Here is a 19,228-nt window from a genome sequence, read left to right as displayed (position 1 = left end):
AACCTTCATTTCAAAATCAGGAACAAGACAAGGATGCCCATTATCACCACTTCTCTTCAATGTAGTTCTGGAAACATTAGCCACAGCAATTAGACAAGAGAATGAAATTAAAGCAATAAAGATAGGAAAGGAAGAAGTTAAACTGTCATTATTAGCTGGTGATATGATACTTTATATTGAAGACCACAAAAACCCCACCAAAAGACTTCTAGACTTAATTGACACATTCAGTAGATTAGCTGGACACAAGGAGAACACCCAAAAATCAATAGCCTTCTTGTGCACAAATAACAGACTCACTGAGAGAGAAATTAGGGAAACAATTCCCTTCATAATAGCATCCAAAAAATGAAGTATATAGGAATCAATGTAACAAAAGAAGCAAAAGACCTCTACACTGAAAACTACAGCACTCTGAAAAAAGAGATCAAAGAGGTTATAAAAAAATGGAAAGATATGCCCTGCTCCTGGGTAGGAAGAATCAACATAGTGAAAATGGCCATACTACCAAAACTGGTATACAGATTCAATGTAATGCCAATTGAAATTCCAACACCATATTTCACAGAACTAGAAAAAAGAATTCCAGTTTCATTTGGATCCATAAGAGCCTTAGAATAGCAAAAGCCATCCTAGGCAACAGACACATGGAAGCGAGTATAACAACTCCCAATTTGAAACTATACTACAAAGCCACTGTGAAAAAACAGCATGATACTGGCAAAGAAACAGACCTGAGGATCAATGGAACAAATCGGAAGACACAAAAGCAATGCCAGATGTACTCAGCTACCTCATCTTCAACAAAGGAGCTTCCCAACCTCACTGGAGGAAAGATAGCCTCATCAATAAATGATGTTGGAAAAACTGGATCTCAACCTGCCAAAGATTAAAATTGGAACTTTATCTTTCACAATGCACTAAGTTAATATCCAAATGGATTAAAGATCTAAATATTAAAACAGAAACACTACACTTACTGGAAGATAAGTTAGGCAGAACTCTGGAAGACATTGGCATAGGAAAATATTTTGTGAACAAATCCTCAGTAACACGGGAACTAGCAGAAAGAATCAACAAGTAGGATCTCATCTTATTAAAAAGCTTCTGAACTGCAAAAGAAACCAAAAACAGAACTAAGAGATAACCTACAATGCTGGGAAAAAATTTTTACCAGCTGCTCCTCAGACAAAGGACTATTATCTAGAATATATAAAGAACTCAAAACAATCAGCCCCTACAAATATAAAGACCTGATTCAAACATGGGCATCTGAAATATACAGACATTTCTCAGACAAAGAAATGAAAGCAGTAAGTAAATATATGAAAAAATGTTCCACATCACTGGTCATTGGAGAGATGCAGATGAAAACAACACTGAGATTCCACCTCACCCCACAAAGAATGGCTGCTATCAAGAAATTGCACAATAACAAATGTTGACGGGGGTGTGGGGAGAAAGGAACCCTTCTCCATTGTTGGTGGGAGTGCAGACTGGTGCAACCACTTTGGAAATCAATATGGAGATACCTCAAAGAGCTGGGTCTAGATGTACCATTTGACTTAGCCCTCACTCTGCTGGGTTTCTTTCCAACAGAACTAAAAGAATCATATCACAGTGATGTATGCACAGCCACATTTATAGCAGTACAGTTGGTAATAGCTAAAACTTGGAAACAGCCCATTTACCCATCAGTTGGAAACTGAATAAAGAAGATGTGGTTTTTCTATAAAATGGAATATTACTCAGCCATGAAGAAGGAGAAATTAGATTTATTCATAGGAAAAAGGATACTTATGGAAGATATACTCCTAAGTGAAATAAATAAGTCACACATGTGTAAATACTGAATGGTTTCTCTGGTGTGAATAAACTGTAGTAGTACATAAGACCCTAATGAGACAACTGACACTATGAAATGTGAAGAAAAGATCTAAAGCTGTAGGGAAGGTGGGATCAGTGGGGTATGGGTAATAAGGGAAAAGAAAAAATGTGAGAAAATGACAAGCTGGAAATAAAGTGGTTGTAAATGTGGAGGGGAGGAGGGGGTGAAAGGAGGGCAGTGACAAGGGGGAAAAATAAGAACCAGGACGTGTCATGTAGAGGTACAAGATCCTAACAATGAACATAATTGTACTGTATCCCTAAAATGTACCAATAAACCCAATTTAAAAAAAAGAAAATGAAGTGACAAAATACACTTATTTTTAAGTGATGTAGATTTTCTGCATAAAAACTTTGAAGCCTGTATAAAATTTTTATAATTAATAAAGAATTCCACGAAATGATAGGTTTTGAGAACTCATGCTCAATCTTAATTTTATATAGTATCAATAAACATGAGAGATATTTAAACAATTTAATATCACTAGAAATTTAAAGATCTCAGGTCACTCTACCAACACATGTTCAGAACTTCTCTGCTGAAAATTTTATAACACTGATAAAAGAAATGAAAGAGGATTTGTGTCAGACAACAGAGATGCTGTACTGGTGGATTGGCAGACACGACCTGATAAAACTTCTTAAAATAGTCTGAAATTGACTTTCAGCCCAGTGACACAGAGAAGCCCATCACCTGTGCTACTCTTCAGTAGCCATGGCAGTTTGACCCAGAGAAGTAGTGGAGCCCAATACAGAGGTGTCTGTGCTCCCCACAACTGGTGCAAACAAGAGAAAGAAGCCCTCTCTGAGGATCCTGCAATAAAGGCACACCACACCACCATAGTTGGTAAGTTGGAGGGACCAGCACCTCACATCGGAACTTGGTCTAACTTCAGGGGAAAGGTAGCTGGAACCTGCAGTATAATCTTGCAGAGCTCAACCCAGCAGGAAGACAGAGATCTCAACTTGGGCCTTGCAGCCAGAAACTAGACTGAACCTCAGGGGACAGCTGGTGGCTTGCTTAGAGTAAACAAATTAGAACTGCACATTCCTGTCCTCACTGTCTATTGTATCAACAGAGGCATACCCTAAAGGAGGCCCTCTATTTCTCTTTGTATTTTTTATCTTCAGAGTAATATGTTTCTCTTATCTTTAATCATTTAAAGTATTTATTAATCTTTTTCTTTTCCCAAAATTTTTTCCTTTTTTAAACTTCTTTTTTTATATTCTTTTCCTTCTCTCTTACTGTCTCCCAACTTGATCTCCATTACTCTCCATTTTTGTTCCTGTTCTTATCCTAATTTGAATTTATTTTCTTTCTTTTCCCTTTCATCTCTTTTCCCTTCTCAATTACCATTAGTTTTAAAAGAAAGTGATTACATAAAAAAAAAAACAAAGTGATGACAGTCTCTAGCCTCCCTATTGCTGTCAGTTTGTTCTGCTCTTAGGTATATATTGTTCTGCCTTCTCCTATTCTTTTTAACAGCTCCCTCGAATTTGTGTGATCTTCCTATGTACTTTGACCCTACTTCTATCCTTTCTCTATTCTATCTATCCTCCCTCCCCAACTCCTTCTAAATCCCCATTCTGAAGGGTAAACTTGCTATAATGAAGAGGTCATTCACTATAAACATATTTTGGGCTGGTTTCTCAATTTTAATGTAACTCACACAGTTAAAGGTGATAGATTAATAGCTAACACAAACTGTCATTTTCAAAGCTGTGTTTGATGCTATTGTTTTTCTGACTGCATTACTTGGGTTAAGGTGTTGTAATTGATCTAATCAGTTGTCTTCTTTGGTATAATGAAAATGAGTCTGCTTCAGAGATATTTGAGACTCACAACTTAAAAAACCAGCTTTACATGGAAGATTGAAATATTAACTCAGGAATTAAATAAAGGAGAATAACAATGACAATAATAGAAATGAGAAGGCATTTAAACAAGACACAAACAAAGACTTGCACCCCACCAAATGTAAACTAGGGGGAAATAAGGTGGAAAAATCTGATAATCAACCATATGGACATACTGAACTGATAGCACCATAAGTAAAAAAGAAGATAAATTAAGCTCTAGAAGAATACAAAACAGAAATAATCTTGCAGATAACCACAAAAAATGGTGAAAAAAATGAAAGATATGATTTGAGTCTCTAGAATAGAAACAGATAAAAAAAATAGATGAGCACAAGACCATGACAGAAATCACAAATGCCCAGCATAGTAAAGAAATGGAAACCTTGAATGCCCAACATAGGAAATAAATGGAATCCATGAGACAGATTCACACATTTCCAAGAAAATAAAAATTCTTTAGAAAGCATTCTCAGCAGGATAAATAATTGTGAAGATACAATTTCAGATACAGAAGAACAGGATGGTGGTTAATGACCATGAAAAGAGAGATCTTTTAAAAACAATAAAGGACCAAGAGAAATCAATCCAACAACTCTTACATGATGTAAAGAAGAAGAATATAAGACTGACAGGAATCCATGAAGTATCAGGAGAAAATACAAATGACATAAAAAAAACTGTTCACAGAATTAAAGACAGAAAACCTCCCAAAAGAGGGGAAGAATTTAACTTACAGATAAGCATAAAGGACTCCAACTAGTCTACACCTAGATATACAATAATCAAGATCCCCCAAACCCAGCAGAAGAACAAAATACTACAAGCAATAAGAGAAAAGAAACAAATGACATGCAAAGGAAAGCCCATCTGAATCACAGCAGACTTTTCAACGCAAACCCTTAAGTCAAAGACAGCCTGGAGTGAGGTATTACAAGTCCTAAAAGAAAACAACCTCTAAGCTAGACTGATTTATCCTGTGAAACTTTCTTTCAAAATTGATGGGGAAATAAAGTACTTCCATGACAAAGAACACCTGAGAAATTACATGAATACAAAACCAGCACTCCAAACACTTCTAAACATCATCCTGGAAAAATAAAATAAAGACCACAACTCCATAAGGGCCTATAAAGCAAAAATACAAGGCAAGGAAAGAAAATAAAGGGAGATAGGGAAAATAAAGAAAATAAAACAAATAAAAACAACAACAGGCAAATTACATGACAATGAAAAGCCAATACATAACAGCTATAACTGTAAATGTTAATGGACCCAATTCACCAATCAAAAGAAACAGGATGGCAGAATGGATTAGGAAGCAAAATCCAGCAACATGCTGTAACCAAGAAACCCACTTAACCCACAAAAAATGCATAGACTGAGAGTAAAAGGATGGAAAACAATTCTCCATAAGGCAGGACCCCAGAAAAAATCAGGGGTAGCCATCTTATTTGCAGATAGAATAGATTTCAAACCAAAACTAATTAAAAGAGACAAAGAAGGGCACTGCATCCATGTAAAGGGAACAATACAAGAGAAAGAAATGGCAATCATAAATATATGTGCACCAAATACTAATGCCCCAAACTATACAAAATAAACATTAATGGATATGAAAAATGAAATAAGCAGTAATGCAATTGTAGTGGGGGAACCGCAATACCCCACTGACACAAATTGACAGATCATCTAGACAAAAAATCAACAACGAAATAAAAGAAATGAAGCAAGTTTTAGAACAAATGGACTTAGTAGATGCCTACAGAGCATTCCATCCCAGGAAATCCGAATATTCATTCTTTTCGGCTGTGCATGGGTCATTCTTCAAAATAGACCATGTGCTATCTGTAGAACAAGCTTAAGTAAATGTAAAGGAATTGAAGATATCCCCTGTATATTATCAGATCATACTGCAATTAAATTGGAGATCAATAGCCCAAGAAACTGCAAGAACTTCACAAACCTATGCAAATTAATTGACACCCTGCTGAACAATCTTTGGGTCACAGAAGAAATTACTGAAGAAATTAGACACTTTCTACAATTAAATGACAATGCCAATAAAGCATACAGAAATCTATGGGACACAAAGAAAGCAATCCTATAAGGAAAATTCATAACAACAAATGCTCATACTAGCAAAACAGAGTGAGCTCAAATAAACAACCTAATGCTTAACCTTAAGCTCCTAGAAAAAGAAGAGCAAGACAAAAAAAAAGTGTGCACAGGGAGGAAATTATAAAGATCACAGAAGAAATTAATACATTGGAAACTAAGAGAAAAATACAAAAAATCAATGAATTGAGCAATTGGATTTTTGAAAGAATAAATAAAATTGATAAACCCTTATTCAACCTTATACAAAAAAGGAAAGAAAAGGCTCTTTAATGAAATTAAGAATGAAGAAGGAGAATTCACAGAAGATCCAACAGAAATTCAGAGGATCATCAATACCCACTTTGAAGACCTATACTCTAATAAAATGGAAACTACAAAAGAAATGGACAGATTGCTAGACACATATGAACTTCCAAAGTTGAACTAAGGAGATATAAAAAGTTTAAACACCCCAATTATGTTCAGGGAAATTAAAAATGTAATGAAAACATTACTAACAAATAAAAGCCAAGGCCCTGATGACTTCACTGCTGAATTCTACAAAACATTTAGAGAAGAACTATTTCCTCTACACTTTAAACGCTTCAATGAAATTGAAAGAGAAGCAATACTTCCAAATTCATTTCTGGAAGCAAGTATTACTTTGATTCTAAAACCAGGGAAATACACAACCAAAACAGAGAACTACAGGCCAATCTCGGTAATGAACATAGAGGTAAAAATCCTCAATAAGATACTGACAAACAAAATATGTAAGATCATCAAGAAGATCATACATCCTTACCAAGTTGGATTTATTACAGGGATGCAAGGATGTTCCAACATATGCAAATCAATAAATGTCATTCACTATATCAACAGAATTAAAGACAAAAACATATGATCATCTACATTGATGCAGAAAAAACATTCAAGAAAATTCAACACACATTTATGATAAAAACCCTAAAGAAAGTGGGAATAGATGGTCTTTATCTCAAGCTAATAAAGGCTATCTATGAAAAACCAACTGCTAATATCATACTAAATGGTCAAAAACTAAAAATCTTCATTCTAAAATCAGCAACAAGACAAGGATTTCCACTATTGCCACTTCTGTTTAATATAGTTCTGGAAACATTAGCCACAGCAATTATACAAAAGAAAGAGATAAAAGGAATAGAGATAGGAAAAGAAGAAATTGAACTTCCATTGTTTGCTGATGATATGATACTCTACATAGATGACCAAAAAACTCTGCCAAAAGACTGCTAAACTTACTGGAAAGCAAATCAGATAGAACTCTTGAAGACATTGGCATAGGAGAAGACTTTTTATTTATTACTATTAGTTCAGGGTGTCTAGGTAGTTGATTTTCAGACTTTTGCAACTCGTTTCCACCAGAATTTGCCTTTTTTGAGCTGCAAGTCTGTTTTTGTACCTAGCTTAAACATCTTCTCATTTCTCTTTTTCTTGCTAGTACTGTCCATGATTTAATTCCTGGATTGATACTTTGATCTTCCAGATATATCTTCTCTTGTAGTTTCAAGTCTGTAGTGACTCTGAGGCAATCTCATTGTCATTATACCAGGAAAGATAACTGATTAGATCAATCACAACACCTTAGCTTAAGTGGTGTAATCAGCAACACAATAGCATCAAGCACAGCTTAGAAAATAACAATTTGTGTTAGTTATTACTCTATCACCTTTTAACATGTAAGTTAAATAAAAGGAGAGAAAAAGCCCAAAATATGTTTATATGGAATATACTCAATATAGCACTTTAACCCTCCAGGGTGGAGAATTTGAAGGAGTTGGGGAGAGAGGAATACATAGGTAGAAGGATAGGAAAAGATTAGAAGTGAGGCCAGAAGACACAGGATGATCATGCAAACTCTATGTACCTGTTGAAGATAAGAAGAAAAGACAGAATTTTTAAAAATACCAGAATATAATAACCTAACAGCAATAAGGGATCTCAAAACTGTATTCAGTTTCCTTAGAAGCTATCTACAGTTGAGAGAAGGAAAAAGAGAGAATAAAGGTAAAAGAAGAAATGTGAATTAGGGCAAGAACAGGAACAAAAATGGAGATGAATAACAATGCAGTGGAGTGTGATTGAGAGAGTGAGAAACAGAAAAAGAAAAGATAAAAAAGAAGATAGAAAAAATAAAATTTGAATAGTAGAGAAAAATAAAAAATAAAAATTAAAAATTACATGTAAAAACACATAAAAATGAAGGGCTTCCTTCAGTGTATATCTTTGCTGTGACAATAGACATTGTTGGCAGCTGTGTGCAGATTTAAATCAATTAATCTCAGCAAGCCAGCCTCAGACTCCTGAGATGCAGACTGATTTCTGGCTGCAAGGCCCAAGCTGAGCTCACTGGCCTCCTGAAGGCTTGAATTCTGTAATTTTTTTCTGCAGGTTCCACCTGTCTAGTCCAGGTTCTGATGGGAGGTGGTGATCTTTCCAATTTACTAACTATGGTGGTCTAGTGTGCCTTTATTGCAGAGAATCTCTTCACTTTTCCAGTGAGCTTCAATTTTCAAGGAGCCTGAGAGAGGCTCTCTTTATGTTGTGCACTTCTGCTCTATCTTCTGGAGCTCAGGACAATGGCCTTTATGACTTCCTGTGCTTCTGTGTTGTGGAACCAGCCATTGGCACAGCCAGGAGGCAAGAGGTGGTAGGGAGACTGGTGCTGCAGTATTGCTACATGTCCTGCATGGGGCTATTAGCTTCGCAGAGGCCTGCGAGTAAATGGTGGTGCAGCAGTTGAGCTCTGTGTGGTTTATCTCCTCACCAGTCTGCTTGCTGCATTGATCATTTATTTATTACAAAATTGATTTATGCTGATAATTTTGTTTTAATTTTTTCAGTACACACTGCAGGTTTAACAGATGTTTTATACATTTTCAACTGTGAAAAATGGATTAAGAAATTATAGTGGGAAGATTATTGCCATACTCCAGGTATCTTAAAATTCGGCAAGATCAAAATCATACCATCATATGACCAGTGATGTAGAACATAAGATGATATGATTTTGATCTTGCCCAATGGCTGCTATCAAGAAATCACACAATAACAAATGTTTGTAGGGTTGTGGGGAAAAAGGAACCCTTCTCCATTGTTGGTGGGAGTGAAGACTGGTGCAACTACTATGGAAATCAATATGGAGATACTTCAAAGAGCTGGGACTAGAGGTTCCATTTGACCCAGCCATCCCTCTGCTGGGTATCTTTCCAAAAGAATTAAAAGAATCATATCACAGTGATGTATGCGCACCCATGTTTATAGCGGCACAGTTTGTAACAGCTAAAACTCGGAAACAGCCCATTTGACCAACTGTTGGAAACTGGATAAAGAAGATGTGGTTTTTCTATAAAACGGAATGCTACTCAGCAATAAAGAATGAGAAATTAGAGTCGTTCATAGGAAAATTGATACATATTGAGGATATACTCTTAAGTGAAATAATTAAGTCACACATGTGTAAATACTGAATAGATTCTCTGGTGTGAAAAACTATAATAGTACATAAGATCCTAATGGGATAATTAATAGCGTGAAATAGGAAGAAAAGGGCTAAAGGTGTAGGGAAAGTGGGAAGGGTAGGGGAAAGGGGATAAGGGAAAAGAAAAAAATATGAGAAAATGGTAATAAAATATTTGCAAACAGGGAGGGGAGGAGTGGGTGAAGGGAGAACAGGGACAAGGGGAAAAATGAGAACCAAGACCTGTCATGTGAAGGTACAGGATCTCAGTAATGAATGTAACTGTATTGTATATCTAGATTGTACCACTAAACTCAATAAAAAGAAAAAAATTAAAAATCATATCATCGTAGATTACTTTTGAGGCTACATAATACTGTGAAAAAATAGCTTTTGAAAGGTAGCCATAAAAAGGCTAAGGCCTTGATATCAGTAGCAAAAATAGTTATGGAACCCCATAGAAACAATATCACATTTTAAAACCATTTCTCTGAGGAAATAATGTAAATTATAAGCATTCTGCAAATCACTGTTATTATCTAATACTAATACTATATGAAAAGGTGCATCTATGTGTTGTCCCAACTCAAATAAGTACATAGTTTGTCATTGCTAATGATTGTTTTAGCCAGGCACTGAAACATTAAGAATTGAAGGGAGGGTAGGCATATGAGTAAAAATGAGCACCAAGACCTATCATGTAAAGGTACAAGATCCCAATGGCGAATGTACCTGTAATGTATACCTAAAAATTACCAATAAACTCAATGAGGAAAAAAATTGCTAGAGCAGTTGACTATTATTATATCACACAGTCAGAAGTAAAATGAAAGCACACATGATCATGAAAGTAGATATAGAAAAGGTCTTTGATATAATCCAATATCATTTCATGATAAGAAACCCGAAGAAAAGAGATATATAGGAGAACCTTACCTGAATTTGATAAAAGTTAATTGTGACAAATCATCCGGACATGGTGACACCTATAATTCCAGAATTCAGAAAGCTGACACAGGAGGATCTCTGTGAGTTTGAGACCAGCCTTGGCTACATAGTGAGTTCCAGGTGAGTCTCAACTACACAGTGACACTCTGTCTCAAAAACACAACAAAAATTGTGTGAAATCAACAACAAACTACATATTAAATTGGGAAAACCTGAAGACATTCCCTCTAAATCAGTAATATGTCACCACTTCAAATCAACATAATACTTGAAACATTATCCAGAGCAATCATGCAAAATTAAAAAAATAAGGATAACTCCACCAGTGAAACTCATAAACATGATAACCATTCTCAACAATTCAGCAGAATACAAGATCAACACAAAAACATTATTATCATTTGTATACCCTAGTAATGAATTCAATGAGAGGTAAATTATGAAAACAATGACATTCATAATAACTTCAAGAAAAATTAAATACCTCAGAATTAACAAAACCAAAGAAGTGGAAGACCCCTACAGAGAAAACTACAATATTCTGAAAAAGGAGATTGAACAAGATGTCATTTGAAAGATATCCCCTTCTCCTAGATAAACAAAACCAATATTTCCATGATAACTATACTCCCCAAACTGTTATAGAAGTCCAACATAGGCCTAATTAAAAACCCAATAGTGCAGTTTATAGATCTAGAGAAAACAATCCTAAAACTCACATGGAACTAGAAGAGGCTCAGAATAGCTAAGTTAATCTCGTTGAACAAGAGCAAAGCAGGAGGCACAGCAATACTTGATTTCAAGCTACGCAACAAGGCAACAGTGACAAAAATGCCATGGAACTGGAATATCAACAACTACAAAAGAAAGATGCATGGATCAGAAAAACAGAGCATAGAATACAGAAACATCCCCTGACACTTTCAGCTATTTGACCATTGACAAAAAGCCACAAACATGTTAGAGGAAAAGAGCAAGTGGTACTGGGATCTTGTACCTTTACATGACAGGTCTTGGTTCTCATTTTTTTTTTCCCTTGTCCCTGTCCTCCCTTCACCCCCCTCCCCTCCCCATTTACAAACACTTTATTTCCAGTTTTTCATTTTCTCATATTTTTTCTCTATTCCATTATTCCCTTTCCCCTACCCTTCCCACTTTCCCTACACCTTTAGCCCTTTTCTTCCTATTTCACATTGTCAGCACTCCAGCATATACATATATCCAAATCTCTATATAATGGGTTATGATCAACTGATAATTAGCAAATACATTACCATACACCTTTAACACTTATTTATGGTAAATATATTCATAATGACCTCTTCTGACTACTTTGAGATATATTGGACTCCAAATTCCTCCAACTATAGTTAGAAGCTTTGGTAACACTTATCTGTTTGGTGTATTGTGCCTTCAACCTCACAAATGATTAGTTTCAAGAATCTATACAGATGAATTGTAATATTATAGGTACTTATGAATTGGAAAAGGGAAGATAAGTATTAAAAATTATGTCCATATCATAAATATTAGCATTTACTAGTGACTTCCACATCATAAATATAAAAAGTAAACAATTCAAATTGAGATTACTTTTAAATATAAAAATACAAAGAGCAAGTAAAAAGTACATTTCAGTAGACTGTTAAATGCTAAAGAAATCTGATAAAAACACATAGAAAATGATGCTATATTACAAAGTAAAAATACTTGTAGCACATCTTTATTCAGCAACATGAACTACATATATAACCTGTCAAGTTTACTGGAGGACTTTATACTGAATTACACAGTATGCCACTAGAGTGTGCTAAAACATTAGTTTAGATTTAAAAAATTATTTCTGGAATTGATAGTCATAAGATATACTAAGCAAACTTTTCCATTTATTGCAGGATTCATAGTGTAGAACATAGTTATGAAATTCCTGTAACACAAGTTTCACAATTTTCTATTAAATATCTTACATTTTTACACTATATTGTCATATCTCTTTTCAGATTTTGACACTGTTAGAAATGCTAAGTTTAACAACTATTATGGTATTATTTTTTGTAAGACAGAATCAATTATTTTTATGTCATGTATTTTGAGTAACTACTTAGAAGATAATGACACAGTATGTTAAGCATTTTCTATTATAATGTTATGAAATTTTGTTTTATATTCACATAAAATTTAAAAATAACTATTACTAAGTGCAGCGATAAATAAAATAATGAAATTTGCATTGCCTATTACAGTGAAGGAAGCAAACGTGAAAACTTAGTAGTAGTAAGCAAATTAATGTGTACATCAGTAGAAAGTGAGCACATCAGTAGAAAATCCATTGAAGTTTTGTATTCCTCTAAGGAAAAATTGCATGCTTGAAAATATTTTGGAATCAGAAATGGGAAAATGTTATAATTTAAATTTTTTATTTCCGTTTTATTTTGAAGGTGGGGTGACAGGAGCAAACTCTCATTTATTTTCATGATATAAATGTACATTAAGTACAAAAGACCTAAAAGGAGAGCAAAACTAAGAAAAATGTGACTTTTTAGACATATTTTATGTTAATATCTTGTATAACTTGATGGAAATTCTATCACAAAGCAACGAAATGCAAAGAGAATTATGACATAGCAAGCAAGAACATAAACATATCTTTTGTTTTCTTGTGAGTATACTTCCTTATTGCAGTGGCTTACAATATTCAGGTTTAAAGAACAATTCCCATTCCTAGTTATGTATCTTTTGTCCAGATTACAGAAATTTATATACAACACAGGTAACAGGTGAACATATGCATTTGTACAAAAGGAAGTAGAGGAAGGCGTATTTTGATACTAGACTCTAGTGTCTTGGTCTTAATATGTTGAATAGAATTCCAAACTGGCCACTTATGTCCCAATCTACATCAACGATAGAAATTAGCCTGAAAATTCATCCCCTGGTGGGCTCAGTAACCTGCAATGTTAGGAATGTGAATGAGATTATAACCAAAATTATAAAGATGATTTAAATGTGATAAAAGAAAAAAACAGCATTATTTGTTTTAAAGTATAGTACATAGATTTCAGAAGAAAATTTGATTATCAAATTGCCTCAGAAAATAGGTATCAGAAAGATAGCAAATATATAAGAATTTGCTAAAAATCAATTACACAGTGTACTAGATCTAGGTAACCTAGTTTAATTTCCTAAAAATGTAGGAATTATATGATCATTAAATTATTTAATTTATTTGAGAGGATAAAGAAAATATAATTTTGTTTTACCATATGTGTTAAATAAAACTTCCTTGATATCAAAATTTGACAAGAAAGTAAAATAATGAAATCTGAAAACCATACTTATGGAAATAGATAAAATAATTTACACCTTAAATAATGAAATTTACTAGTATGTTATTTAGTTTAAATTATGACTAAGAATAATTTATCCCATATGCATGAGTATGGTTCAAAATCAGAGTGTCTACCACTATGATAAATTTTTCCTAAATGATTAAATGTAGTAATACACATGTATAAATATGCAAAAAAGTATAAGTTTTGGAAAGTATTTGAGAAAATTAAGTATCAATTTCTGGTAAAACAGAGTAAAATAGAATTAAAAGCATATTTTCAATATGATGAAATATGTCCATCTCATATACCCATGACTGTACATCAAAGGGACTCTATTAAATGAAATAGAACATGGATCAATGTTATTGTAATTATTGCTTCAACTGCTCTGGATATTCTATCATTTATAAGTAAATAAAATGTTCGAGTATGAGAAATGAGGAACATGTGTATTTATGACAGATGATATAATTGCTAAAGAGAAAATTCCAGACAAGTAGCTGAAAATAAATTAAATAATTAGAAATAATTTATGTAATCATCCTCACAATATGTCTATGGAACATCTGTGAATACATTTGATGTTTTACATATGAGAAAATAAAACAAATGAACACTTAATAATTCTCTCCAATTTACACCAATAAAAAATGGCACAGCCAATTATTTCATTATTATCTTGTCTGAATAGGTAGAAAATAAAATTAAATATATAATGCCAAAATAGTACTCCAGATAGTAAAATGTGTTTTACAATTTTTTGAAAATGAAGCTATCTGGCTTGACATAGGAATTAATAATATGATAGTAAGCATGCATTGATTCTTCATTTTATATTAAGTCCTGCACTGCATTTAACAGTTTACAAGCAGAATTTCATTTACGCCATTTTACATATGCTACATCACTTAATTCTTCCATACACTTAAGAAAAACACACTGAAATTATCCCATTTTAAAAAAGGGATATTAAGACACAAAAAAGTGAACTAATCTGAAAACCACACAATTCATACATTGGTCTGTATGACTCCAGAAGATATTCTCTGAAATATACCATGTACAGGAAAATATGAAGCTATGAAAGAGAATAAATATTTGATAAACTCAATATACAATGACAATGATAATTGAAATTAAAATTAAATAGTTGGTTTAACTGACTTACTACCATAAAACAGCGGTGGCAACAGTGAGGAGGTTGACTACTTACTTGCAACACATTATGACAAAATCAAATTCTTCATAAGTTAGAGTTACATTTTTTTTGTACCAGGGATCAAACTGAGAACCTTGCACTTGTTAGGCAGGAATGGTGTCACTGCACTAAATCACCAGCCCCCAAAGTTACATTTTTATTTTTTATTTTTTTTCTCATTGAGTTTATTGGTACAGTTTAGGTATACAGTACAGTTACATTCATCATTGGGAACTTGTTCCTTTATATGACAGATTTTGGTTCTCATTTTTTCCCCATACTTTGCTCTCCCTTCACCCCATCCTCCCTTCCCTATTTAAAAAAACTTTATTTCCATTTTTTCTTATATTTTTCTTTACCCTTATTTACTTTCCCCTACCCTTCCTACTTCCCCTCCATATTTAGTTCTTTCTTCCTATTTTGCATTTTCAATTATACCATTATTATCTTATTTACAATTATAGTTTTGCACACCAGAGAAAATATTCAGTATTTATACATGTGTGAGTTATTTATTTCACTTGAGAGTATATCCTCAATATGTATCTATTTTCCTATGAATGACTCTAATTTCTCATTCTTTATGGCTTAGTAGTATTCTATTTTATAGAAAAACCACATCTTTATCCAGTGAGCTACTCTTCAGTACAGGACTATCGTATACAATATATTTTAAAAATTCAAACAAATTAGACCCTCCAAAATAAAAGACCCAATAAAATGGGCTAAAATTCAATAGAAACTTCCCAGAATGAGTACAAATGTCCAATAATTAAAAGGAAGAAAAGTTCAGCATTTTATCCATTAAAGAAATACAAGTAAAATATTTTTGGAATGCCACGTTGTTACAAAAAGAATGATTATTACCAAAGAGTTAAAAAGGAAATGGTGGGGACAGGAATTTAGCTCAGTGTTACCATGCCTGCCTTGCAAGTGCAAGGTTGTAGGATAAATGATAAAATTTGGTGTTAATGTTAACTAGTACAACCAGTCTGAAAATGAGTATAAAGATCCTTTTAAAAACTAAAATCAGAAATGCCATTTGACCCAGCTATACCTCTTCTGGGTATCTTTCTGGAAATATTTATATCATCATATTATAGTGATACATGAATGTCTATGTTTATAGTAGCACACTTCACAATAGATAAAACTATGGAAGTGTCTCATATTCCTGTCAACAGAAAAATGAATAAAAAATGTCATATATACAAAACAAGTGCATCTCAGGCATAAAAAGGATAAACTTTAATCATTTGTATGAAAATCGATGTATACTGAGTCCATAATACATAGTAAAATAAGTCAGACAGAGGTTAAACATAACATGGTTTCTCTAATTTGAGAGACCCAAAATATAAATCATACAAAAAATAAAATAAAATAAATTTTAGAAAATAGAGAAGTAAAGTTTGAAATCATAGGAAAAATACTGGGAAAAAGCAAGAGGGCTGATTTTTTGATACAAGATCAAATTTAAGTGATCCAAGTGCTATGTGTATGCTTACCAATTACCCCAAAGTAATGTAATAATTATGCATCAGATATATATATTTACAAACCGGGTGTGGTAGTAAACATCTGTAATCCCAGCACTCAGGAGGCTGGGGCAGGAGGAACACTGAGAGTTCCAGACCAGCCTGGGCTACATAGTGTCCAGATTAATCTCAACTACATAGTGAGACCCTGTTTCAAAAAGCAAAACAAAGCACAAATATATATACAAAAAAGAAAAATAGCTGCATTTTTATCTTAAATTTTATTATCTTAAATTTTATTTTATTTTCTGTTGACAAATTTAAATTATGTGCATATCATTCTCAATCCATCATGGAATTCTATCTGAAGATATTATATATTTTAAAAATGATAAGTTGAAATTATATTTAATAACCTATTAAACATCATAGTGTAGCACAACAATGTGTAGTAAACATTTATTTTTATCCTTGTTATGCTATTAGCTGTTGGGGCTGTGGCTCATTGCTTATGCCCAGTATTAGGAGAGAATATCATACCACATATCTCTATTTCACTGAACCTTAAAAATTCAAAATCTGATGTATGATTTGTAATGTATATGGGTCATTTTCCTATCAACATTGTTGAAAAAATCCCAAACACTTTAAATCAGGGGCCATCCATATTCTGCTTACTATGTATTCCAGGCTGGCATTGAATTCACTATGTATCCCAGGATACCCTAGAATTTGTGGGAATCCTGTTGCCTGAGCCAACCAAGTGCTGATATTACAGACATAATGCCACTATGCTCAGTTGCCACTGTAATGAAGAGAATATTTGAATATTTATTTTGTGTAGTAAGATGTGATACGTTTATACTTTGAAGTGATTAAATCAAGCTAATGAAATATAATCTCACATCTGTTAAGCTCTTTAAAAAGAGATAAAAGAAGGCTATTGATTTTTGGGTATTCACCTTGTATCCAGATACTCTACTGAATCTGTCAATTAAGTCTAGAAGTTTTTTGGTGGAGTTTTTTGGATCTTCAATGTAGAGTATCATATCACCAGCAAATAATGACAGTTTAACTTCTTCCTTTCCTGTCTTTATTGCTTTAATTTCTTTCTCTTGTCTAATTGCTGTGGCTAATGTTTCCAGAACTATATTGAAGAGAAGTGGTGATAATGGGCATCCTTGTCTTGTTCCTGATTTTAACATGAAGGTTTTCAGTTTTTGGCCATTTAATATGATGTTGGCTGATGGTTTTTCATAGATAGCCTATATTAAATTGAGGTATAGACCATCTATTCCAATTGTTTGCAGGGTTTTTATCATGAATGGGTGTTGAATTTTATCAAATGCTTTTTCTGCATCTATTGAGAGGATCATATGGTTTTTTTCCTTGACATTGTTAAAATAATGTATTACATTTATTGACTTTCGTATGTTGAACTACCCTTGCATTTCTGGAATAAATCCGACTCGGTCAGGAAGGATGATCTTCTCAATAATCCTCTGTATTCTGTTTGCTAGTATCTTATTGAGGATTTTTGCATGTATATTCATTAAGGAGATTGGTCTGAAGTTCTCCTTTTTAGTTGTATCTTTCCCTGGTTTGGGAATCAAAGTGATACTTGTTTCCAGGAATGAATTTGGAAGTATAGCTTCCCTTTCGATTTCATTGAAAAGTTTGAAGAGTAATGGCAGTAGTTCTTATCTAAATGTCTTGTAAAATTCAGTAGTGAATCCATCAGGACCTGGGCTTTTCTTTATTGGTAAATTTTTAATTATATTTTCAATTTCACTGACTGTAATTGGGGTATTTAAAATGTTTTTAATCTTCTTCATTCAACTTTGGTAATTCATAAGTATCTAAAAATCTGTCCATTTCTTCTGTGTTTTCCATTTTATTGGAGTACAGGTTCTCAAAGTAGGTATTCATGATCCTCTGGATTTCTTTTGGATCTGTTGTGACTTTTTCATTCCTGATTGAATGGATCTGAGCCTTTTCTTTCCTTTTTTTGATAGATTAGCTAAGGGTTTGTCGATTTTATTTAATCTTTCAGAAAACCAGCTCTTTCTTTCATTTATTTTTTGTATCATTTTCTTAGGTTCAGTAGCATTGATTTCTGCTCTAATCTTTATAATTTCCTCTCTTGTTCGAGCTTTGGGTTTTTCTTGCTCTTGTTTTTCTAGGAGTCTAAGTTTCATCATTAAGTTGTTTATGCTAAACACCCTCTGTTTTCCTAGTGTGGGCAATCAATGTTATGAATTTTCCCCATTGAACTGCTTCCATTGTGTCCCATAGATTCATGTATGTTGTTTTGGCATTCTCATTTATTTGTAAAAACTGTCTAATTTCTTCTTTAATTTCCTCTGTAATCCATTGATTGTTTAGGAGAGTGTTGTTCAGTTTCCATGTGCTTGTGAAGTTTCTATAGTTTCTTGTGCTATTGATCTCTAATTTAATTGCATTATGATCTGATAATATACAGGGCATTACTTCAATTCTTTTGCATTTACTTAGACCTGTTCAGTGAGCCAATATGTGAACTATCTTGGAGAATGATCCATGTGCAGCAGAAAAGAATGTGTTCAATGCAATGCCAATTAAAATTTCAACACTATATGTCACAGAACTAGAAAAAAGAATCCAAAAATTAATTTGGAACCATAAGAGACCTAGAATATCAAAATCCACTTTAGACAACAGACACATGGCACCAGGTATAATAATTCCCAATTTGAAACTATACTACAGAGCCAATGTGATAAAACAGCATGGTACTGGCAAAGAAATAGGTCTGAGGATCAGTGGAACAGACTGGAAGACACAAAAACAAATGCAGATCTACTCAGCTTCCTCATCTTTGACAAAGGAGATGACCATCCTCAGTGGAGGAAAGATAGCCTCTTTAATAAATGGTGTTGGAAAAACTGGA

Source organism: Fukomys damarensis, unplaced genomic scaffold, assembly GCF_012274545.1.
Source record: "Fukomys damarensis isolate Sample0158 unplaced genomic scaffold, DMR_v1.0_HiC HiC_scaffold_39, whole genome shotgun sequence".
NCBI classification, from domain to species: Eukaryota; Metazoa; Chordata; class Mammalia; order Rodentia; family Bathyergidae; genus Fukomys; species Fukomys damarensis.
Note: the sequence above shows the minus strand (reverse complement) of the source record.